Raw genomic sequence first — 26315 nt, 5'->3', positions numbered from 1 at the left:
CAAATGATCCACAATGATTTATGCCAGTACTATGAATTTCAGTAAATTTCCATTCAGTTTAGAAACTCCAGAGACATCTTCCTAAAACACAAATTTCACTACTTTCCTAATAGCTCTAAATGATTAATTAAATAAAGATGAAGAATGTACTGCATAGCATTCAATAGTTAGTGTGATGTTTCAGAAATTACCTTAAATTCTAGATCCAGACTGTCTGTTTGTATAAATACATATATGTATATATATAAACCAATGTACAGCATTATAATTTGGCATCTGTATACATTACAAAATGATCCCCAGAAGTCTAGTTACAAACCATCACCATACAGTTAACCCCCTTCGCCCATTTTGCCTACTGCCCCCCAACTCTATCTCCTCTGGGTAATATGAACATTTCAACAATATTAATTCTTCCAATTAATATTCATACAATTAATATTCATACAATTCATCAGTGTCTTATAGTTTGAAGTACATAGATCCTTCACCTCTGCGGTTAAATTTATGTCCTAATATTTTATTCTTTTTGCTGTAATTATAAATGGGATTTCTTAAAAAAAATTCTTTCTGATAGTTCATTTTTAGTGTATAGAAACATCACATATTTCTGTATATTAATTTCATATCTTGCAACTTTACTGAATTTATTTATTCTAACAGTATTTTAGTGGAGTCATTAGGGTTCTCTCTATAGAGGGTTGTGTCTTCTGCAAACAATGACACTTTTACTTCTTTCTTTTTGACTTGGATGACTTTTATACTTTCCCCTGCCCAATTGCTGTGGCTAAGACTTTCAGTACTATGTTGATTAAAGTGCAGAGATGGGTAATCTTGTCTTGTTCTTAGAGAAAAATCTTTCAGCTTTTCACTGTTGAGTATGATGTGGGTTTGTCATATATGCTGCTTATTATGTTGAGGTATATTCCGTCTATATCCACTTTGTTGAGAGTTTTTATTATAAATGGATGTTGACTTTTGTCAAATGTTTTTCCTACATCTATTGAAATGATCAAATATTTTTATCCTTCATTTTGTTAATTTAGTGTATCATATTGATAGATTTGTTGATATTAAACCATTCATGCATCTTTGGAATAAATTCCCCTTGATCATGGTTTATGATCCTTTTAATGCATTGTTGGATTCAGTTTGCTAATATTTTGTTGAGTATCTTTACATCTATGTTCATCAAGGATATTGGCCTATAATTTTCTTTTTGGCAGTTTTCTTGTCTGGTTTTGGTATCAGTGTTATTCTGGCTTCATAAAATGTGTTTGAACGATTTCCCTCCTTTTCAGTTTTTTGGAAGAGTTTGAGAAGGATACTTATTAAATATTCTTTTAATGTTTTTAGAGTCTTGCCAGTGAAGTATCTGGTCCCAGGTTTTGTTGGGAGATTTTTTATTACCCTTTCAGTTCCCCTACTAGTAATTGATATATTCAGAGTTTCTATTTCTTCATTATTCAGTCTTGGCAGATTGCATGTTTCTAGGAATTTATCTATTTCCTCTAGGTTGTACAGTTTGTTGGCATATATTTATTCATAATAATCTCTTATGATCCTTTGTATTTCTATGGATTCAGTTGTAACTTCTCTTTCATTTCTGATTTTATTTGAGTCCTCTTTCTTTTTCTCTTAGTCTAGCTAAAGCTTTAACTATTTTGTTAATCTTCAAAGAACCAGCTCTTAGTTTCATTGATCTTTTCTATTATTTTTTACTTTCCATTTCATTTATTTTCATTCTCTTCTTTATGGTTTCTTTTTTCTACTAATTTTAGGCTTAATTCATTCTTATTTGAAAACTGTATTTAGGAACTTCCCTGGTGGCACAGTGGTTGAGGGTCTGCCTGCTGATGCAGGGGACACGGGTTTGTGCCCCGGTCCGGGAGGATTCCACATGCCACGGAGCGGCTGGGCCTATGAGCCATGGCCACTGAGCCTGCGCATCTGGAACCTGTGCTCTGCAGTGGGAGAGGCCACAACAGTGAGAGGCCCGTGTACCACACACATACACACACACACACACACACACACACACAAACGTATTTAGGTGTAAAGTTATACTGTTTATTTGGGATTTTTGTTGTTGTTGTTTCTTGAGCCTGTCTTTCTATGAGTTTCCCTTTTAGAAACACTTTTGCTGTATCCCATAGATTTTGCTATATAGCATTTCTGTTTTCAATTGTCTCTAGCTTTTTTTTTTTTACTTTGATTTATTTGATGAGTCATTGTTTTTTCAGTAACATGCTGTTTAATCTTCATGTTTTCATGTTTTTTTTCCTTTTTTTAAATTGTGATTTATTTTTAGTTTCATACCATTGTGGTCAGAGAAGATGCTTGATATGATTTAAATCTTCTCAAATTTATTGAGACTTGTTTTGTGACCTAATGTTACTGAACCAAACTTGGGTCTGCTCTCCTGCACATAGTAAAGCCAATTTACTGATATGAGGTTGTGGTGAAGGAAAGTGCAGCATTTATTACAGGGTGCCAAGCAAGGAGTTCAGACTTAGTGTGTCATTTAAGTCTGATGCTTTCATATTGACTTTTTTCTCTGGATGATCTATACATTTATGTAATGGGGTGTTGTTAAAGTTTTCTACTATTATTGTATTGCTTTCAATTTCTTTAAGTCCACTAATATTTGCTTTGTGTACCTCTTTGCTCCTCTGTTGGGTGAATATATATTTATAAATGTTATATCTTCTAGCTGGATTGACCCCTTTATTATTATGGAATGCCCTTTTTTGTCTTTTATTGTGGTCTTTGTTTTAAAGTCTATTTCATCTGATATGAGTATAGCGACCCAGTTTTCTTTTTGTTTCCATTTGCATGGGATATCTTTTCCATACTTTCACTTTCAGACTGTGTGTATCCTTTCTTCTGAAGTGAGTCTCTTGTAGGTATCATTTAGATGGGTCTTGTTTTTGTTTTTTGTTTTTCTTAAATCCATTCAGAGACTTAATGTCTTTTGATCAATAAATTTAAAGTGATTATTGATACGTATGTACTTACTGGCATTTTGTTAATTGTTTTCTGGCTGTTTTTGTAGTTCCTCTCTGTTCTTTTCTTCTCTTTCTCTCTTCCCTTGCATTTTGCTCATTTTCTTTAGTGTTATGTTTATATTCCTGTCTCATTTCCTTTTATGTATTAACCATGTTTTTTTTTATATAGTTTTCTGTGAGGTTCACCTATGATATCTTATGTAAATAGTAGCCTATTTTAAATTGGTAGCAATGTAAATTTGAACACATTCTAAAGTTTTACTTCTTACTCCCCCATCCCATGTTTTATAGATTCAATAAACCTTTTGCATCATTTTATATTATGCATCCCTTAATTAATGGTTGTAATTTTAGTTAATTTTAGCACTTTTTTCTTTTAACCTTTATGCTTGCTTTGTAACTTATTGATTTACAACCTTAATAATATATTTACCTTTTCCAGTGAGATTTTTTACTTTTATATGTCTTCTTCTTATTAATTACTGTCAACTATTTTCAGCTTAAAGAAGTAACTTTAACATTTCTTGTAAGACCAGTTTAGTGATAATGAGCTCCTTTAAGCTTTTACTTATCTGGAAAATTCTTGATCTCTCGAAAAAGGGTTCTGAATGATAGCTTTGCTGGGTAAGTAATTCTTGGTCAGAAGCTTTTTCCTTTCAGCACTTTTAATACGCCATGCCATTCCTTTCTGGCCTATAGAATTTCTGCTGAAAAATCTGCTGGTAGCCTTATATGCTTTCCCTTGTATGTAACAAGTTGTTTTTCTCTTGCTGCTTTTAAGATTCTCTTTATCCTTAATTTTTACCATTTTAATTATAATGTGTCTTGGTGTATGTCTCTATGGGTTCATATTATTTGGAATTCTATATGCTTCCTGAACTTGGATGTCTGTTTCTCTCCCTAGATTAAAAACGTTTTCAGCCACTATTTTTTCAAATAATTTCTCTAGCCCTTTTTCTTCTCCTTTTTCTCTCCCCCTTTTGCAACCCTTATGAAGTGAATGTTATTCTGCTTGATGTTGTCCTATGTGTTCTTTAAGGTATCTTTGATTTTTAAAATTCTTTATTCATTTTACTATTCTGTCTAGATGAGTTTCATTGTTTTGTCTTCCTGCTTGAAAATTTGTTATTCTTTCTCATTATATCTGCTCCTGAACCTTGCTAGTGTACTTTTAAGTTCAACCATAACTTCCTTTTGATATTTCCTTATATTTTCTAACTTTAAGTTCTCACTGTGTTCATTTTTGTTCTGAGTTTGGTTAGTATTTTTAGGACCATTACTTTGAATATGTTATTAGGTAGATTGATTATCTCCATTTTGCCTAGTTCTTTTCTGAGGTTTTGTCTTGTTTTTTGATTAGAACATATACCTTCTACTCCTCATTTTGCCTAATTCTCTGTGTTTGTTTCTATGTATTAGGTAAATCAGCTATCTCTCTCAGTCTTAAAGGAGCAGTTTTATTATGAGATGTTCTGTGGGGCTCAGAGGTGCAGTGTCAACTGGCCACAAGAGTCGTGTGCTCAAGGACTGTCTCCTATGTTGTTTACCTGCACCCTCCACTTGTGGTGGGGCTGCTAGAGGGAGGGGCTGATCCCCAGATTGGCTGTGGTTGCTGCTGTGGCTGTTTCAGTCTTCTGATAGACAGGACTGGCACTCAGACCAACAGTGGGGCCCAGCCAAGGCTCAGGGATGGGCAGGGCTCTCAGCAGGACATGCACACTGGCACTAACAGACTAGACAGAGAATTTCAAAGTGACATTTACCAGTGCTGGCATTAGCAAAGTAGCCTGAAATCACACAGATGGTTCCCATCAGTGTCTCAGTCCCCAGGGAGTGTCCCAGCTGGTACCTGCCTCTTCAGCAGGTGCTTAAGATTAATAAGTGGGTCTCCTTCAACTATGGTTTATGCACTTTTCAATCTCATGTATTTGTACCAGTTTTCAGGTCAAGTGAGTCTGTATGAGAGCCCTTTAAGAATTTTTTTTTTTTTATTCCTTGCTGTTTATGTTTTTTCTGGACATATTCTCCATTGGTTTTCAAAACCAGGTGTCTTGGGGGCTCATCTCTCCTGTGTAAGATCAACAGGTTGTAGTGCCTGTTGTGGACCTCAATTTTCTGATTCCATTGCTCCTGGGAAGAAAGATCTATGCCTTTGTGATCCCTGCCAATTGTGGATAGTTGTGTCTGAGATATGTCTTTTTTTCTCCCCCCACCTTGGTGAGACTCTACCTATGGCTCTCCTACCTATTTCAATGCTGTCTTTTTATTCTGTGTTGTGGAGGATCTGTTTATCTAGTTTTCATGTCCATTATCCCATATTTAGTTGTATACCTTTGTGTCCATGGGAGATGGTGAGTTTAGGATCTTCTAACGCCACCATCTTGAACCTTTTCCAGACTGCCTGGGTCTTAATTTTAAATCATCAAGATCATTGATCACTAATCATTAAGTAAACCATATAACAATCCGTTTATCTTTTTTATGTTTCAGTTTTCTCACCTATAAAATGGGAAAATAATAGCACTTACCTGATGAAGACAGATTTAACATTTCCCTTCAACTTGACTAAATTTTAGACAGGTTTCTTCCTGACTGTAGGCCCCTGACTTCCCTTGTATTAAAGCATTTACTTTAGAAAATGTGTAATTGTCAATTCTTTCTCTGTCCTTCTGAGATGTAGATTTTCTCTTGCTAGTTTTCTCTTGCTAATTTTACAACCTAGAAAGATCTTTCTCAGGGATCTGGGAGCCACACCTTTGAAATGTAACCATCAAGGAAAATAATGCCCCTCTGCTCCTAGTCTCTATAAGATGATGGGAGCCAAACTTCAATAAGTGCCAATTAGCAAACACATATCCTAGTCATACTGACCAATCTCCTCCTTGATGTTCTCCAGTACTTTTCCGCTATCTCACCCAAGTGCTTAAAAACTCACCCGTCTTTTGTTTCAGCAGAGTTAAGTTCAATTTCTCTCCCTTACTGCAGGAGTCTTCAATAAAGTCTTCCTTGTTTGATGTCTCCTGTACAATTTTATTTGATACATTTAGAGCAGTTTTATAAATATTAAGTGTGTTCATCTATGTAAAATGTTTAAAACAATGTCTGACATGTGGTACTATATAAGATTTACCTATATTTGCGATCATGCAAAATGTAATGTTAACCTTAATTTTTAGCTGACCTAGCCATCATTCTTCCTCTAAGCATACGTGACACTATGTTAAATTAAATTTCATATTGTTCCCTGAACACAACCAGCTCATTTACACTTTTTGTTTTTACACATTTTTATTTGTTTGTTTAACAGTTGCTTGGCTGTTCTTCTATCCTTACTGCAAGGCTCAAATCTGTTAGCACCAGCCATAGGAAGCCTTACTTTTCTTGAGGAAGAATTCCTTATATGCTACTTCTTTTCTCAGTCAAGTCCCCCTCCCTCACTGGGCTGTAATTCCCTTGTAGGTAGGTAGAGTATTGTATTAGTAGATTGTTTGAAACATTAAAGGATTTGTTGTATTAATGAGTGCCCATTACTTGCAAATTACTATGTTATTAAATATAATCATGGTTTGTTTCAGTGAGCATTGATTATTTTTTAAGTGTTAAGATCTTTAGAAATCAAAATATTTATTCACATAATTTTAAACTAAAGTCAAAGGTAATAAATCTTCTGTGGTAATGATCTGAGTGCAAGCGATGCTGGCTTTCTTCACATTCTCGTCCTTGGTTCAGTTGTTCTTGAACAAGTCGATGCAGCTCTGTAAGAAGGGGGAGACATTGTTCCTGGCATGCTTTACTTCCAGTTCAGACATGTCAATCAGATTCTTCCTAAATTCTGCCACTCTCTTTCGTTTGAAACTGATTGGCTCTCCTTTTGCAGATTCAGAAAGCTATTCAAATTTTTGGCAGCATTCATGTTGGTGTGCCTCAGCTAGCCTGATGTCTTTGTTTTTTAACCAGGCCTTATCCAATGCCTTGTTTGAATTCTCATAGTCAATGAGGGCATTGGTACATCTGTATAAGAGATCCTTAGCAGCCTCTATGCAGTGTTTTCCTTGTTTCTCTCATTCTCCTAAGCAACAACTTTTTTTTTTTTTGTATTTTATTCTTTACTTGAATGCCTCTTTTTATTGCTGTTTCCAATCTAAAGTTATGGATACAAACAGTTCTAGCAATATTACCGCATTAGGCTCTAAAAATTCTAATGCTGCAGAGCTATTTGAAGGACACCTTTTCTCTCTTGTAGCTAATATTTTTGAAAGATTTAGGAAAAAAAAAATTCACAAAAGTGCATTGCCTCAGGTGGTTTCTTTCTGTAAAATTTCCTGTGGACATTGAAAGTATTAGCTTTGTTCCTATTAGCTTTACTGTGAGGTATTTGGCAGAAACACAGAGAGGTGGATAAAGAGTAGAGTTCAGAACCCACTTTGTGAAAACACCTGCTAAGAGAGGTATTCTCAAATCCCTTGACTATATTTACTTGTAAATTTGTTAGGATTTTTAAGTTTTAGGTGGAAAGATCTCTCTTCAATGACTATATATATATATATATATATATATATATATATATATATATATATCTATAGATAGATAGATAGATATAGATATAAATAGATAGATAGATAGATATAGATATATATACAAAATAGGATTTCCCATTGATCAGAAAGTAGGAAGCAGTTGCCAGGTAGGAAATAGTTAATGCAGCAAAGATCTCGAGTAGGAGAAGCTATAGCCTCAAATTCTAAAGACAGCTGACTACATACTATCTGTGGAAAGAAGGAAGATCATGTTTCAGAGTTTCAATTTCTAGCACCTATAAAATGAGTTATAAAGTGACACATTTAGGGTCATCCAAAAAGGAAAAACAGAGTTATATGTTTGAAAGCATTTGGAATAACATGTGGCATAAAATAGACATAAACTATCTCTCCAATATTTTTGGGGAAAAAAGTCTATCCTTGCTTCTCCCTATTTCCTTATTTCCAATTCTCCTTTCAACTACTTGCAATATATTTCCTCCTTTTAAGCTGATTTTCAAATAACACTATAATAACCATATAATTGGTAGAAATAGAAATTCCTTGGTTTTCACCTTATGTTACTTTTTTACTAGTAATGTCATTTTTGTCTTATATGAAGTTTCCATATAGAGCTGGGTCTTGATATTCTGCTCAATAGTCTAGTTTTGTGCATATAGCAAGCTATTTTATTTACATTGGAAAATAACTTTTGATCTACTATGTGGCAAGTCCTCATAATGCACTGTTCTTCATCAAAAAATGTCTTGTTGACTCCTGAACATCTATATTTCTGACAAATTTTAGTATTAATTGCCAATTATCCCCCTCCAAAAAAAAAATACAGTTGGGTTTTTGTTGGAATAGTCCTTCCTATATTGAATAATTTGGGAGGATTAATATCCCTATGCTATTAAGTATCTTTACCCAATATTTTGTACATCCTTTTATTTCATTAGATTTTTAAGTGACTTTCAATAAACCTTTACAGCTTAATTCTCAATATCTACACAACTGTTTTCTATTTATTCCTCAATATTTTATATTTCTACTTCTTAGGCAATAGATATATTTCTTAAAATTATATTTCCTGTTTCTTGTGGTGATATATAGAAGTGAACATAATTTTTATAGATTGATTTCATGATCCAGCAGCTTTGTCAAACTCTTTTGGAAATGTTCATGATTTGTTCATAAATTACTTTGAAGATAGAAAATATTATCTATGGACAAGTTATTTGAATAGGAACAATGATTGTTCCTTTCTTTCCAACCATTATATCTTTTATTCTATTCATCTTATTCCTAAAAGAGAAAGATGTATGCCTGTATATGTATAAAATACTATATAACATCTTTTTTTAAAACATTCTTTTCCCATAAAGGCTATTACAGAGTATTAAGTAGAGTTCCCTGTGCTATACAGCAGGTTCTTATTAGTTATTTATTTTATAAATAGTAGTGTGTTTATATCAGTCCCAATCTCCCAGTTTATCCCTCCCACCATAAAATACTATATAACAACTTGTTTGAAAAACATATGACTCTCTAAAGCCAAAAGTGTAACATTGTCTTGTAAGGTTTTTTTTTTTTTTGGTATGTAGTTGTCTTACATATAATACCAAACAAAAAAGAATAATGGTAGGTGGAATCATACATGGACCTAAATGATTGCAAAGTGTCTGAAGTTTATTAGAAAAGGCAAAAAATGAAACCAAATTAATTGTGAAAATGACATACCTTATATATTGTAACTGCTAGAGAAATGACTAAAATGCATAGTGAAAAAGCAAATAAATAAAATGGAATTCTAAAAGCAAATTTCAAATAATACCAAAAAAGGAATGAAAGGGCAAACAGAGGAACAAAATAAAATGGGGGGGAGGGTGAAATGGAAAACAAATAAAAACGTGATAGACAAATTTAATAATCAATAAAGTTATTAAATGAAAATGGAGTTTCCAATCAAAAGGTGGAACGGCTATAAAATAAGACTCAACTCTATGTTATCTACCAAAGACAGCCCTTTGAAAATGGACCAAAAGGTTTAAATTAAATGAATGGTAATGCCATGAAAACAATTTAGAAGACTAAATATGATAAATACAGGATACAATTTTGTCCAGTACACATGGTATGATCCCTAGTAATGACCATATGTAGTACCAAAAAAAACTTAATAAATTTAAAAGCATATAATCTATACACACCTAAAAATTCATGAATCAATGAAGAAATACAAATTGAAACTTCTGATAGCTAATTTTATGTGACAAATTTACTGGGCCAGGAGTTGTCCAGATAGTTGACTAAACATTTTTCTGAATGTTTCTGTGAGAGTATTTTGGATGATATTAATCTTTAACTTAGTAGACCGAGTAAAGCAGATTGTCCTCTTTAAAGTGGGTGGGCCCCATCTAATCAACTGAAGACCTGAATAAAACAAAATGCTGACCCACCTCCAAGTGAAAGAATTCCTCCTGCCTGACAGCCTTCAACCTGGGATATTGACATTTTCCTGCCTTCATTTCTTCCTGGGACTTGAGCCTTCAGACTGGAACTAAACCATTAGGTCTCCTGGATCTCAAACATTTGGAATTACTGGAACTACACTATCAGCTCTCTTAAGTCTTCAGCTTGGCAACTCACCCTTTAGATATTGAGAATTTTCATCTTAATAATTATGTGAGCCAATTTCTTATAATTATGTGTATATTCACAAACACACACACACACACATCCCACATATATGCATATACATCACAGATACCTTCTATTTGTTCTGTTTCTCTGGAGAATGCTGATTAATAAAAAACTAAAATATATTTCAAACTGAGTAAAAATGAAAATATATCTAAAATGTTAGCAGAGGATAAATTAAAAAAGGTGAAAACCTTATGGGACTAAATTTATATTAAAAATAAAAAGTCCAAAATCACTTACATAAAGTTCTAATTTCAAAGCTAGCAACAACAACAAAAAAAAAATCACAAACTAAAATGAAGGGTGAAATTAATAAAGACAAGAACAAAAAACAAAAGAAAAATTGACAAAAAATAAAATTAACAAAGCCAAAACCTGGATCTTTGAATAGAGATAAACAAAGAACAAAACAAGGGAATTAAAAAAAAAAAAAGCAAACTACTAAACTCTAGCCATATTGATTAAAGGAGAATTAACACATATGAGGTATATCAATGAAAAAATATTTTTTATTACAGAATCTATACACATAAATATAATAATAAAGACATATACATAACACTACGCCAATGTATTTACATTTAACTATATTTTTAATATAATCATAAAATAAGATTTAATAAAAGTATCTGAAAAATCTAAAGATTATTTTCAATGATTACTAAATATAAATTCTGAGTGATAAAAGAATATTGGTTTATATTTTACTGACAGTATTTTTAACTTTATCTTAAAAGCTAGTGGAAATTATAATTAACAGACTCTTAGGGTCAGTAAAGTATTATCTACATTTGTAGGCTTAGGGTTATTATAAGTTGCTGGTGAATCGTTATCATTCATCACGTCATGATCTTAAACTTATTTATATTTTGTTTATTAAAGCTAACTTATCTAAATTAGCATAGTATATTACTTTTTTGCTTTTATTTACTGATATGTTATATTCAATCTTTCTTTTTCTTAGATTTCTGTGTCTTGTAACCACAGATGGATTTTATTTTTTTAAGGGAATTCCTTTATTATTATTATTATTTTTTTTTGGCTGTGTTGGATCTTTGTTTCTGTGCAAGGGCTTTCTCTAGTTGTGGCAAGCGGGGGCCACTCTTCATCATGGTGTGCGGGCATCTCACTATCGCAGCCTCTCTTGTTGTGGAGCACAGGCTCCAGACGCGCAGGCTCAGTAGTTGTGGCTCACGGACCTAGTTGCTCCGCGGCGTGTGGGATCTTCCCAGACCAGGGCTTGAACCCGTGTCCCCTGCATTAGCAGGCAGACTCTCAACCACTGAGCCACCAGGGAAGCCCCCAGATGGATTTTTAATTCAACTTTTTAAAAAAATCCCTTTCAGAAAATAAGCCACAGACTTGGAGAAAATATTTGTAAAAGACTTATGAAGAACTATTATCCAAAATACACAAAGAACTCTTAAGACACAACAATAAGAAACAAACAACCCAATTAAAAATGGGCAAACACCTCACCAAAGAAGATACACAAACAGCAAATAAGCATAGAAAAAGTTTCTCAGCATCATTTGTAATTGGGAATTGAAAATTAAGACTATAATTAGACTTCAGTACACACCTATCAGAATAACAAAACCCCAAAACACTGACAACACAAAATATTGGTGAGGATATGGAGCAATAGGAACACTCATCCACTGCTGGTGGAAACAGAAATTGGTACATCCACTTTGGAAGACAGTTTGGCAGTTTCTTACAAAATTAAGCATACTCTTCTATACAATCCAGCAATCACAATTGTATTAGGGTTTTCCAGAGAAACAGAACCAATAGAATATATATACATATGTGCGTGTTTATAAATTTATTATAGGGACTGGCACATGTGATCATGGAGACTGAGAGTCCAACAATCTACCATCTGAAAGCTGGAGAACCAGGAAAGCCAGTGTTAAATTCAAAGTCTGAATATTTGAGAACCAGAGGAGCCAACGGCGTAAGTCTCAGCATCTCCAGGCCAGGGAACCAGTAATTTCAATGTCCAAAAGTAGTAAAAGATAGAAGGCCCAGTTCAACAAGAAAGGGAATTTGTCCTTCCTTCACATTTTCATTCCATTCACTGCTCAGTGGGAATAAAACGCTAATTCTTTACAGAAGCCACCTCACAGACACACCCAGAAATAATGTTTTAACAGCTATTTGGGCATTCTTTAGCCCAGTCAACAAAATGGTCAATAAAATCAGCCATCACAATGCTCTTTGAAAACCTGTCCACACAATAACCTATACAGGAATGTTTATAGCAGCTTTATTCATAATTGTCAAAATTTGGAGGCAATCAAGTTGTCCTCAAACAGGTTAATGGACAAATAAACTGTGGCACATTCAGACACTGAAATATTATTTCAACACTGAAAAGAAATGAGCTATCAAGCCATGAAAATACATAGAAGAACCTTAAAAGCATATTGCTAAGTGAAAGAAGCCAACCTGAAAAGGCTATATACTGTTTGAATCTAATTACGTGTCATTCCGGAAAAGCAAAACTATGGAGGTAAAAGATCAGTAACCATCAGGGGTTAAGGGGTAGGGAAGGATGAATACGTGGACCACAGATTTTAGAGCAGTGAAACTATTTTGTATGATATTATAATGGTGGATACAAGTCATTATATATTTCCCAAAACTCATAGAACATACAACACCAAGAGTGAACTCTAAAGTATGAACTTTGTGTGATGATGTGTCAATGTGTTTTCATTAATTATAACAAATGTACCACTCTGTTGCAAGATATTCATAGTGGGGAGCTGTGTATTTTAATGTGGAAGTGAGTGAGAGAGAGTGAGAGAGAGAAAAATGTTTCTATGTAAGTATTTAGGATTATAATACTATATTGAACTTAAATAAAATCACTCAGTAACAGTAGCTTAAACATCAAAGATGTTTGTAGCTTAAAGATCAAAGTATAGATCTCATTCAGGAGGTCTTCTGGAGGCATGTAGTCCCGGGCTGATATGACAGCTCTATCCTATAAAGTAGGCAAGGACCCTGGATCTTTCCTCCTCACTACTGCATAATTTTTAGGTTATGTCTTTGTTTTTATAAGTTGAGATGACAGCATTCATTTTCCAAGTAGTAGGATAGAGGAGTGAAGAAGAAGCAAATGGTCCTCAAGGATATTCTCTTCCAGAAATATCTCTATAAGCTATCTTATCACATTCACTTGAATTTCATGGCTACCTCTAACTGGCAATGAGCCTAGGAAAAATTATAATATTGATTCTGGCAGGAAAGATTCTATTCATATAGATGAAAGATGAACATGCATTGGGGTATCACTCTCAATTTCTTCCACAATCTACATTTATTCATATTTCCCATGTTTCTTAAATGCTGACATAAAGGTGAAGGCATATTTAGTTATGTGATTTATACTCTGGATAAAGGAAATATAAGCCAAGTGTTTGCAATGAATATAATTACTCCTAGTTATTAAGAGGACCTATCTCTAGCAAGCTAGCTAGCTATGAATCCATCCATAATGTCTTTCAGCTAACCACACTTAAAGATTGGTGTTTTATTGTTATAACTAAGTTATTTTTCAATGGAAGAGAGGAAACTGATCATATAGGAAAACCTTGGTGTAATTTGGTTTCCTAAGTAATCTGTGTTCAAATTGGTTCAAGAACAACACCTACTGTAGAATGTAGTGTTTATGAGCAAAAGTCTAGAATCAAATAGAACTGATTTCACATCCCAGGTCAAATACTTACAATTTGGAAACTGAGTAAAATAATTAATCTAAGTACTTCTGACCATAAATATTATAATTTCTAGAAATAGGTTAATATAAATTAGAGATGCTATGAAGATATCGGGTTATCAGTTAGAATAATCATTTCCAAATAAGAGAAGCCACATTTGCAAAACAGTTTAAACCAAAAGAACTGTATTATACATTAGTTAATTCATAGGAACTTTAGCATGAGAAGAGAATTAGGGCTATAGACTATAAACACAAATAAAGTTTAAAACAATAGGCTTAATTTTCTATGTTGAAAATAATACAAGAGACTTCTCCCCCTCCCTTTTTCTTAGAGAATTTATCTTAGAAACATGTAATTATAAAGTACTTTCTCCTCCTTTGAAACAGATATAAATTCCTTGAAACTAGATGGTCATTTACTCAGCTCTATTATGGCAGGTATACCATTTTAGGGACTCAGGAACAATCTAACAGAAATGCAAGCATTAAGGAAGATAGCACCCCTATCTCCCAGTTTCTGTGGGAGAATAAAAACTTAATTTCAGTGGGTGCCTTCCTCTGGGTTGCAAAAATACTTTCTGTGGTAAAGATATGGAAAATTTGTTTTTCCTCTGGATGAAGTCAAGTAGCTAACACAGATGACATCTCAATTCAGGTGTATCTAAGATGAACTATGTGTGACAAATGATGCCCTCAAGTCCTCTGACTTGAGGACTGGTCATTGTTTATCATGAGAATAAATAAGTAATGAGTTGTATCTGCTTGGGTATATAAAAGTGTGAGATTTCTTTCTGTCTTTACAACTTCTTAGTGGATTGCCTGTGATGTTGCCTCGCATTCTGATTTAATGCTCATTCAATCATAAAATGTCTTCTTTCTCTGCTACCTTTGTGGAGAGGTTTTCTGGCATGGGAAAAGATTTTCTTTTTAATTATACTTCCCGAACAATTTTAAAACATAATTTTGTCAAATGCACATGAACTGCTTCAAAATATTTGGCTGGCTAAGTGAGGGAGCAAGGATTTTCAGCTTGTACCACTAAGTGAGCTACAACCTCTGACATTACTGCCTCTGAAAGAAGAATGCCTCCCCACCATACTTTACCATCCTTACAAGAAGGAAACTGTTGAACATCTTTTTATGTGACTATTTTACACATAAGTCTTGAACAGGTGCATCTGATTGGTAAAATTTTGGTCATATTTCTGAATTCTAGCTTCAAGGAAACCTGGAAGAATGTGTTTTCATTTCCTAACCTGAGGAGGCAGAACAAAGAAAAAAATATGGCAAATTAAAAGAGCTGGTTTTCCAAAAAACATAAACAATGACCATCAATGTTCACTAATTGGCTCTAAAATGAAGACATCTGCCATTCTTTTGCATTTAAATTTCCAAGAAATAATACCAACAAAAATAAATACAAAAAAATAAACCAGGCTAAAGTATATATCTACGAATTAAATTAAAAATGTAATGTCATCTTTGGATTCCTTTCTCCATTCTTACTAGCATAAAAATAGAAACAAGTGAAACAACCTTGGGGATCAGGTGTTGAGGTAGTATAGCCACCCCATCAGCCCTAGACTACTTACCTTGGACTGTTACGTGCGAGAGAAATAAGCTTTACTTTATTGAAAGGCTACTGTAGATTGGGTTCTTTTGATTACAACAGCATAGTCCATATAATGGTTGTTTGGTGTTGTTGTAAGCTAAATCCTAAAATGCAGAACATTTAGTGTGGCATGCGAAGCAGTTGTCACAGGCTGAACAGACAGCAAATAAAAGTGGGAACTTTGCAAGTTAGGGTTATGCTCAGAAAGGATCTTTGAGTATTAAACTTTCACATGATTGATTGAAAGCAAATAATAACCAGAGCTTAATGAAGTTTGAGGAAGTTGTATTGCCAAAGAAATTACAAATGTGATAACAGAAGCTTGGGACTGTTTAATACTTAAAGTAGCCTCAGTATCCTCGACCTACAGTAGCAGGAGTGAGCTGTTAAATGCTATAAATACCCAGGAAAGCATACTTCCTAACATCCTCTTTAGATATTATCTTAAAGGACATTAGATAAGGAAGACCTAAAGAAAGAACAAATTCAAAGACTATAAATCAGGGGTGCCGAACCCCTGGGCCACAGACCAGTACCGGTCCGTGACCTGTTAGGTACCGGGCCACACAGCAGGAGGTGAGCAACGGGCAAGCGAGTGAAGCTTCATCTGCCGCTCCCCATCACTCTCCATTGGTCACATTACCACCTGAACAATCCCTCCCCATCCGTGGAAAAATTGGCTTCCATGAAACCGATCCCTGGTGGCAAAAAGGTTGGGGACCCCTGCCATAAGTGAAAAGATGCACATAGGAGTTATTATAAAGCAGCCTCAGGGGTAGCCAAATGGGTCACTATGGAACAACTTCACCAACAGTCACTTCCCTCCTGAGATCTACTTACAAGAGGGCATTGCCCTGGGGCCTGGGACTTCAGAATCCTCATGTATCTCAAAATACATACACCAAAAAAGTACCAAAGAATGCATAGATACCCATAAGACTCAGGGTGCTGTGCTAAGTAAGCCATACCTCTACCCGAACACTTTGTTTTTTTGTGGATGGTACTGTTACTAGAGGACATTGCTTCTGAGAGAAGGGAGGAGTGGAGAGTAGAAGTATGGAAGTTAAAGAAAACACACATTAAGGTTATTTCCGTATATTTTCAGATAAGTAAGAATTCAACAGTCTTCCATAGCAACCTATAATTTTTGGATAGTGCCTGGTTTTCAACTTCTTGTTTCTTTTTGTATCCCACTACATGTTGCTGGAATTGCTTGCAAATTATGGCAGTATTTCCAACAGGTTCACAAGATAGCTATGGTACATTTTGCAATCTTAATTCATATTATTTTAATTTAAATATAGGTATAAGCATTATACCTATAAAATGTAATACTATTTTTTTTATTTTGAAACTTTACAGATAATAAAAACCTAGAGCGCATAACTTTGTGTTGGAATGAGGAGACATGGTCCCAAAGGTGCTGATAGCAGTGACATTGTTTGGAATAAATCAAAGAATAAATATTATATTTTCTGGATCTGCCTCAAATAGAATATCTTGCTGATGTTTTTATCACTTCTTGCATTAAAGTCATTTAAGAACAAATTCTGAGAAAGTCAACTAAATGTTATTAAAATGATTAGATTTAATTTAAATTATTTGAAATTTTATATGAGCTACAAGAGAAGGAGTTACCAAAATAACAAAGTATTCCTATATAAAGAGGAAATTGTGACCATTGACAGATATAAAAATTAATTTTGAATATGGTTTTTACAGTTATTTAATATGAACTGTTGATTATTATGAATATTACTGGGAAAAGCTTATAAAAATAGGTCTATGATTAGCTATTCTACTTCAAAATATTCTTTAAAAATTTAGAAAAATGATTTATGTAAACTGAAAGAAAGTAGGTATGAAATATGCAATAAAAGTGACATCTCAAGAAAATATAAGAAACTTAGAATAAGGAAATAAAAATGTATAAATGGGGGCTTCCCTGGTAGCGCAGTGGTTGAGAGCCTGCCTGCCGATGCAGGGGACGCGGGTTCATGCCCTGGTCCGGGAAGATCCCACATGCCGCAGAGCGGCTGAGCCCGTGAGCCATGGTCGCTGAGCCTGCGCGCCCAGAGCCTGTGTTCTGCAACGGGAGAGGCCACAACAGTGAGAGGCCCGCGTACCGCAAAAAACAAAACAAAAAAAAAAAACAAAAAATGTATAAATGGAAAAATTCATCAACAAGGAAACTCCAAATAAAATTTTATGAAGAATATTTGTAAGGCCACTATAGTTTGCCATGGAGTCTTAACTGAAGAGAGTATTAAACCAATTAAGCAATGTATTACTATTCTCATTTTTATAATAATATACCAGTAGTGAACATCTTGAAACAGAAAGAATATAGGAAATATTGTTTGGCTCTAAATGTTCATTTAAGACTGATTTAAAAAATCAGGATATAACAAATAGTAATTGATATGATAGACTCAGAATATTGTTATAAAATTTTCTGTAATTACGGGACAACATGTAAAATTCATGGTTGATTTCTGAATCTAAATATTGTACTACCATGTTTATTAATATTTCCAGTTGCTACTGACTCAGCAGAGGGACTTTTTCCAAACTGCACTGAAGCAAAAACTACAAACTATAATAATTCAAGAATAGTAGTCTAACAAACCATACTATCAACAGAATACAATTTATGATACTTGGTAGTTAATCCAAATGTGGATGGCTGATTAACAGAACACTGAAATAAGCAATAATATTTACATTTTGTAGTCTTTAAAATCTTTAGCTGACTTTAAATCTTACAAAGTCTATAGATTTATTTTTAAATTTTTGTTGTTGTTGTAAGGAAGGTTTGTTTTTTCAAGTTAGGACCACATAACATACTGGAACAGTTGGCACTATATATATAAATTTAAAGAACTTAGATATATTGTATGTGGTCCTCTTTTTGTACTTTTGGCCCAGATCCCACAAATTTTAAGGGTGTACTTATGCCATTTCAGGTAGTATTCAAAATTGCTGACCAGAAACATTTTTCAATTTCTGTGCATGCCTGACTGCTGTGTTTTCTATTTTTCCAGTTTTTGAATGAGATCATTTATTGTGCCTATCCTGTCTTTATTTTTTTTTGAATACTTAGTTTGAAAAAAAGCAAGACAATTTATTAGCTTATAGTTTGCTGGATTTTTCAAGGAGCCACATCCATATGTCAGGGGGAAGACTAGGCTTCATGAACATATCCCAGACTTCCAATTGGATGCAGTACCTGGATGAGACTTGGATTATCCTTAGGGAAGGAACTAGTGTGCTCAAGATCTAGAAGATATGTAATATGGTAGAAACTTGTAACAGCCTTCCAGTAACCATATTTCATTTCTTCCTTTTAGAGTGGAATCCCTGATCTTTTCTCAGGTCCGTAAGTGCCCAGCTAGAGTCTCATTCTGTTGGAACACTGGCTACATTATGAGCAGGGGTTAGTGAGTGAACATGGCAGCCTTCTTACAGACTATTGTCTGTATTCCAGACACTCACTTCCTCTCTTCCCTCCTATAGATAGGTACTTGGGTAATTTGCTGAGATATGGTGATGTCTGGAGAAACTGCAAAATCCTTGTGATAAGCATGACTGAGCTGCCCTACCAGCTTCCCTCTACATCAAGGGTAGAGAAATTGCAGCCTACAGACAGCTTTGTAAACAAAGTTGTATTGGAACACAGCAATGCTCACTCATTTATTTATTGTCTACTGCTACTTTTAAGCTACAATAGCAGAGTTGAGTATCAATAACAGAGACCATATAGCCTTTACAGCAAATTTTGCTGCATTATGTATTACATTATTAAATAAAAAGAAATACATTTATACAAATGATTATATACTGAGTATATTTGTCTAACAGATTAGCATCTAGCCAAATTAATGCAATCACTATGACTGAAAAAAATTCCTTAACTGAGGGTATCTAAGGGACAAGCCCCCCTCCCCCTGCAAAAGCAAAGAAATGAAAGATAATTAAATTCAAGTTTTAAACTACTCTATGAAGGCTAGAAGCCTAGATGCCATGAAAGCTATTGAGTGATAGGTGTCAATCATTGACAGAGCATGACATTATATAAAAGCTGTTGTAATGCTGGATAGTAGCACTGTGAGAAAATTTTCTCATGGAATTTCTTTACCCAATTAAAAGAAAGTGAAAGTCTATTGAATTCAAGCTTTGAAATACTGTAAGAATGGAATATTGTCTAATGTGGAAGCTAAATCAAAGCAGAAAAATTAAAGACAAAGTCAGCAACAACATATATTAGTAAACAGTATTAGAGTTCTTAGCAATATGTTACACTATTATTTTTTTAAATGAATAAGATGAACTATTTATAGAAATGGAACTTACTATAGAGTAGGACTTCAGTGACTTTCTGCTTGTGGTTTAGGTGAGTTGTATGACAGAAAGGGTATCTATCACTAATAGTTTTGTTATGCACAAAATTATAATTTCTATTATGTGACTTAGGTGATTCAGAAGCCTTACAAAATGTTTAATATTCCAGCTTCCAATGCAACTAGAACTATTTCTGTAAAGTAAATATACTCATGGTTGATTGAATCATAAATGCTAACACCCATAGATTTCAGAAAGATTTAAATTCTTTCTAGAAACAATTGTTTCTAGAAATCTATAAATGTTTATGCTTCTTTCAATGCCTGTATACTTCAGAAGGAAATTATCTTGAAGGTATTCAAGTTTATTTTTTTTCTCAAAATTAAACAGAGCAGCAATGCACTGGTTGTAGCTGTGGTAGTGGTGGCAGAGCCCACAGTGGAAGCTGGAGCAGGTGGGGTGGGAGATTTAGATGACACAAGAGGGTGGGGAGTGAGTCTATAGAGGAGCAGAGCCATGACAGTATCTCTGTCCTGCTTGTGATGCTCATCCAGATGAGCTTCTCAGCACTGGAGACTGACCAGGCCCACAGAACTTAATTCCAAGGAAGAAGACCATAATTCAAAGAAACTGACCTTTGATTCAGTTCTAAGGAGGAAAGTAGGAAAATAATGTGTTTTAGTCTCTTCAGGCTGCTATTACAAATTACCACAGACTGGGGGAACTTTTAAACAACAGAAATTTATTTCTCCCAGTTCTGGAGGCTGGAACTCTAAAATCAGGGTACCAGTATGGTCAGGGGAGGGTCTTCTTCTGGATCGTAGACTTCTCACTGTGTCCTCACCTGGCCAAAGGGGCAAGAGAGCTCTGTGGAGTCTCTTATATTACAGCACTAATCCCATTCATAAGGGCTCCACCCTCATGACCTAATCACCACCCTAAGGCCGCACCTCTTAATACCATCACATAGAGCATCAGGATTTCAACTTATGAATTTTGAGGGAACACAAACTTTCAGACCATAGCAGAGTACAAATTCAAAGTATCTGTTTCAGATGCAGTGCCTGAGAGGAAAAGGGTATCACCCATGAGCCCTGCAAATACAATTCAAAAGATACACATGGACAGCAGTGTTTCTCAGCAGTCATAATGGCAAAAGACAATGTGCTTCCCAGAACTGAAGACCTACAAGACACCTGCACTGGTTGTTTCCTTGCAAAGAGATGGTATCATTCCAAAACACAAACAGTTCCCTCAGAACAATTCAGCAAAGAAGCAGCCATTTGGAATCCTAAGGACATTAGTTACATATACTTTAGACAATTATATTTTTAAAGAGATTCAGAGACACTGTCCTAAATTCAATCAAATAAAGTAGACAGTCATAGATGTTTCTGCTTTCTAGAAAACAAAATCCGGGGCTTCCCTGGTGGCGCAATGGTTAAAAATCTGCCTGCCAATGCAGGGGGCACGGGTTCAAGCCCAGGTCTGGGAGAATCCCACATACCACAGAGCAACTAAGCCTTTGCACCACAACTACTGAGCCAGTGCTCTAGAGCCCGTGAGCCACAACTACTGAGCCCATGTGCCACAACTACTGAAGCCTGCACACCTAGAGCCCATGCTCTGCAACAAGAGAAGCCACCACAATGAGACACTCAAGCACTGCAAAGAAGAGTAGCCCCCACTTGCCACAACTAGAGAAAGCCCATGCAACAACGAAAACCCAACACAGCCAAAAGTAAATAAATAAAATAAATAAAAAACAAAGAATAAATAAATAAAAGAAAACAAAATCCGTCTTAGACTAATGTAGACAACAGCCATTCAAAAGCTTCTGAATGTTCTAGTAGAGATGTTGTATCTTCTCTTTCTCAGATAATGCCTTTGGATTTAGATTTAATTCATATTTTCATAAATAACAAGTTTGAATATCACATCTGACAAATATAGTACAGTTCATGTTAAATGGTCATTTGAATCTCACCACTGAAAACTCTACTGTAGGTGTCTCACTGCTCCTACAGCTGCTGCCATCCCCACCCTTCCACCTCTACCTCCCCCCAAACTGCCCATCACAAACCTTACTCCACTTGTAAATTGTAACTCCAATTCTCCCAGCTCTACAGATGACCAGGAGACACAAAACCTACCTGTTTAAATCAAAACAGTGTCATCTATGAGAAACAGCAAGACACATTTGTAGGACTTCTCTGGAAACGTATCCCTTGGTTAGGTTCAAGTAAAGTGTCAAATGGCTTTAGAAGAAAATAATTCAATTTCTCACATAAATTCTAAAATGACATCTAAAAAAATAAGAAAAAAGAATCAATTAAAAAACATGATTTTGAGATTATTGAGAAAAAGGAGGAAGACATTAAAAAAGGAGAGGGAGCAAGACAAGGTTACCCACTCTCACCACTATTATTCAATATAGTTTTGGAAATTTTAGCCACAGCAATCAGAGAAGGAAAATAAATAAAAGGAATCCAAATCGGAAAAGAAGAAATAAAACTGTCACTGTTTGCAGATGACATGATCCTATACATAGAGAATCCTAAAGACTCTACCAGAAAACTACTAGAGCTAATCAGTGAATTTGGTAAAGTAGCAGGATACAAAATCAATACACAGAAATCTCTTGTATTCCTATACACTAATGATGAAAAATCTGAAAGAGCAATTAAGGAAACACTTACATTTACCATTGCAACAAAAATAATAAAATACCTAGGAATAAACCTACTTAAGGAGAAAAAAGACCTGTATGCAGAAAACTATAAGACACTGATGGAAGAAATTAAAGATGATACAAATAGATGGAGAGATACACCATGTTCTTGGATTGGAAGAATCAACATTGTGAGAATGACTATACTACCCAAAGCAATCTACAGATTCAATGCAATCCCTATCAAACTACCAATGGCATTTTTCACGGAACTAGAACAAAAAAATTTCACAATTTGTATGGAAACACAAAAGACCCCGAATAGGCAAAGCAATCTTGAGAAAGAAAAACGGAGCTGGAATAATCAGGCTCCATGAATTCAGACTATACCACAAAGCTACAGTTTTTAAGACAATATGATACTGGCACAAAAACAGAAATATAGAACAATGGAACAGAGTAGAAAGCCCAGAGATAAACCCAGGCACATATGGCCACCTTGTTTTTGATAAAGGAGACAAGAATATACAATGAAGAAAAGACAGCCCCTTCAATAAGTGGTGCTGGGAAAACTGGGCAGCTACATGTAAAAGAATGAAATTAGAACACTCCCTAACACCATACTCTAAAATAAACTCAAAATGGATTAAAGACCTAAATGTAAGGCCAAACTCTTAGAGAAAAACATAGGCAGAACACTCTATGACATAAATCACAGCAAGATCCTTTTTGACCCACCTCCTATAGAAATGGAAATAAAAACAAAAATAAACAAATGGGACTAATGAAACTTCAAAGCTTTTGCACAACAAAGGAAACCTTAAAAAAGATGAAAAGACAACCCTCAGAATGGGAGAAAATATTTGCAAATGAAGCAACTAACAAAGGATTAATCTCCAAAATTTACAAGCAGCTCATGCAGCTCAATATGAAAAGAACAAACAACTCAATCAAAAAATGGGCAGGGGACCTAAATAGACATTTCTACAAAGAAGATATACAGATTGCCAACAAACACATGAAAGGATGCTCAACAACACTAATCGTTAGAGAAATGCAAATCAAAATTACAGTGAGGTATCAACTCACACCAGTCAGAATGGCCATCCTCAAAATATCTACAAACAATAAATGCTGGAGAGGGTGTGGAGAAAAGGGAACTCTCTTGCACTGTTGGTGGGAATGTAAATTGATACAGCCATTATGGAGAACAGTATGTAGGTTCCTTATAAAACTAAAAATAGAACTACCATACAACCTAACAATCTCACTACTGTACATATACCCCGAGAAAACCATAATTCAAAAAGATTTATGTACCACAATGTTCATTGCAGCTCTATTTACAATATCTAGGACATCAAAACAACCTAAGTGTCCATCGACAGATGAATAGATAAAGAAAATGTGGCCTGTATATACAATGGAATATTACTCAAACATAAAAAGAAACGAAATTGGGTTGTTTGTAGTGTGGTGGATGGCCTTAGAGTCTGTCATACAGAGTGAAGTAAGTCAGAAAGAGAAAAACAAATATTGTATGCTAACACATATATATGGAATCTAAAATTAAAAAGAAAAAAAAATAGTTATGAAGATCCTTGAGCCAGGACAGGAATAAAGGCACAGACGTAGAGAATGGACTTTAATTCACGAGGGGGGGGTGAAGGGTAAGATGGGAGGAAGTGACAGAGTGGAATGGACTTATATACACTACCAAATAGAAAACAGCTAGTGGGAAGCAGCCGCATAACACAGGGAGATCAGCTTGGTGCTTTGCAACCACCTAGCGGGGTGAGATAAGGAGGATGGGAGGGAGACACAAGAGGTAGGAGATATGGGAATATATGTATATCTATAGCTGATTCACTTTGTTATACAGCAGAAACTAACATACCACTGTAAAGCAATTATATTCCAATAAAGATGTTAAAAAAAAAAAAAAAAAGGAGAGGGGATTGCCAAGCTAATTGACTAGGGTCTGAATTCCAAAGAAGGAGTTAAAGAAAGTTCATGGAACCTTCATCAAAAATTGAACTTCCAGAGTATTGATGAAATATTTAGCTATCATCTCCCATGAGAAATGCCAGAATCACAGTGAAGGCTTCAGTGCTTAGTGTGATTCGTGTAGGACCTTGCAAGCCAGGATAAAGACTGCACCTAGAATATTTATTAAACTGGGTGCACAAGGGAAGCACCCTTCTCCAGTTCAAAATAATATCAGATTGTTCATGACAAAATCTTAAAAGCACATCAAAAGAACAAGCATTCTGGTTACAATTATGATGAAGAAAACTGCAAGTATCTTCCATGACAAGGTAGGTCACATTAAATGACAAATAGATTAATTTCACCAGTGGCAAGTGGAGTCATAACAATAGAACTATTCTTGTCCCAGAAAAGATGAATGTTTTTAAGCTTATTTATTTAATATTTTTAAAAAGCAAATGAACAACAATCAAAATTCATGTTTCACAATATTATTTTACAAATGTGTTGACAGAAGTATCTTTTTATGTTTAAATAACTTTTAAAAACAAAATATCAGCTGATTCTACTTTTATAGCTGAATAGATGAGACATAGAATGTCACAGAAATCATCTATATAAAATAAACAAAATAAGGTACACTGAGAAGAACCCTTTAGAGATTAGTCAAAAAGGATTCTACTAAGAAAATAGTTCAACTGAGAATAGCATAGGACACATTCATAAAACATGAATTCTTCACTAACCAGATAGTATAGTAAGTTTATGTCAGGTTGGAATGCATTTGTATAAATATATAAGCATAAAATTTTTCATATTTTCACATTTAGACTGAATCATAAAAAGATTGACAATATCCTGGCAGAGGTAAATAATACTGGAATCAGTTGTTAAAGCCTAACATAACAATAATCTAAGGAATTAATTTCTATTATCAGAACATATTTGCACGTACATATTTTTATTCACTTTCCTGGAACACTGTTTGCCTGCCTGGTCTAAATTATCTCACCATTAATGTATATTTATTATTGAGATCTAGTGTCCCTTCATTGAAAATGCCCTCATTCCCTATTCCCTAGCCTGCTTTATTCTTCCAAAACCCCTGGAACTCTTTATTTAACTTTAGCTTCTCCTCAGGACACTATTCTCACTGAGCGACATGCTTCTTGCATGTGCTGTTTTGTACTCAAAGCCTAGTAATATGTGATAAGTTGCAGGAATGTGTTTTTATGGAGTGTATGAATGAGTCATAATACTTTGCAGTTTACAACATTGACATTTTCAATGGTATGTAATTGTAAATATATTGAAATATGATGTATGTAATGGTATATAACTGCATATATATATTTATATATATATCACTTTTTAAAAATCTAAGTTGTTCTGGCAAGATTTCTTCTGACTCCCTTGCTTTGGAATTTTTTGAGAACCACTGAATCATTCTTTTTATAAAGGGAGCTTTGGAATCTGGAGATATTTTCATAAGAAAATTATCTTTCCTACACTTAAGATACATTAACCAACTTTTGAGAGCAGCACAGAAGTCTTTTTCCTAACTATGAAAAAGAAAATAAAAGAAATATTAATGAATCAAGTTCTTGCAGAAGTTTTTATTTATTTTTTGTACAACACCACATATTAACATAGAGCTGTTTGTACAGCTTAGAAAACTAAAGGATTATTAAATGACACAATACTTCATGAAAATTATTCAATATAGAATTTTTTAAACAGA

This window comes from Tursiops truncatus, chromosome 18 (genome assembly GCF_011762595.2).
Source record: "Tursiops truncatus isolate mTurTru1 chromosome 18, mTurTru1.mat.Y, whole genome shotgun sequence".
NCBI classification, from domain to species: domain Eukaryota; kingdom Metazoa; phylum Chordata; class Mammalia; order Artiodactyla; family Delphinidae; genus Tursiops; species Tursiops truncatus.
The sequence above is the reverse complement of the archived record's forward strand: the minus strand, read 5'-3'. Positions refer to the sequence as shown.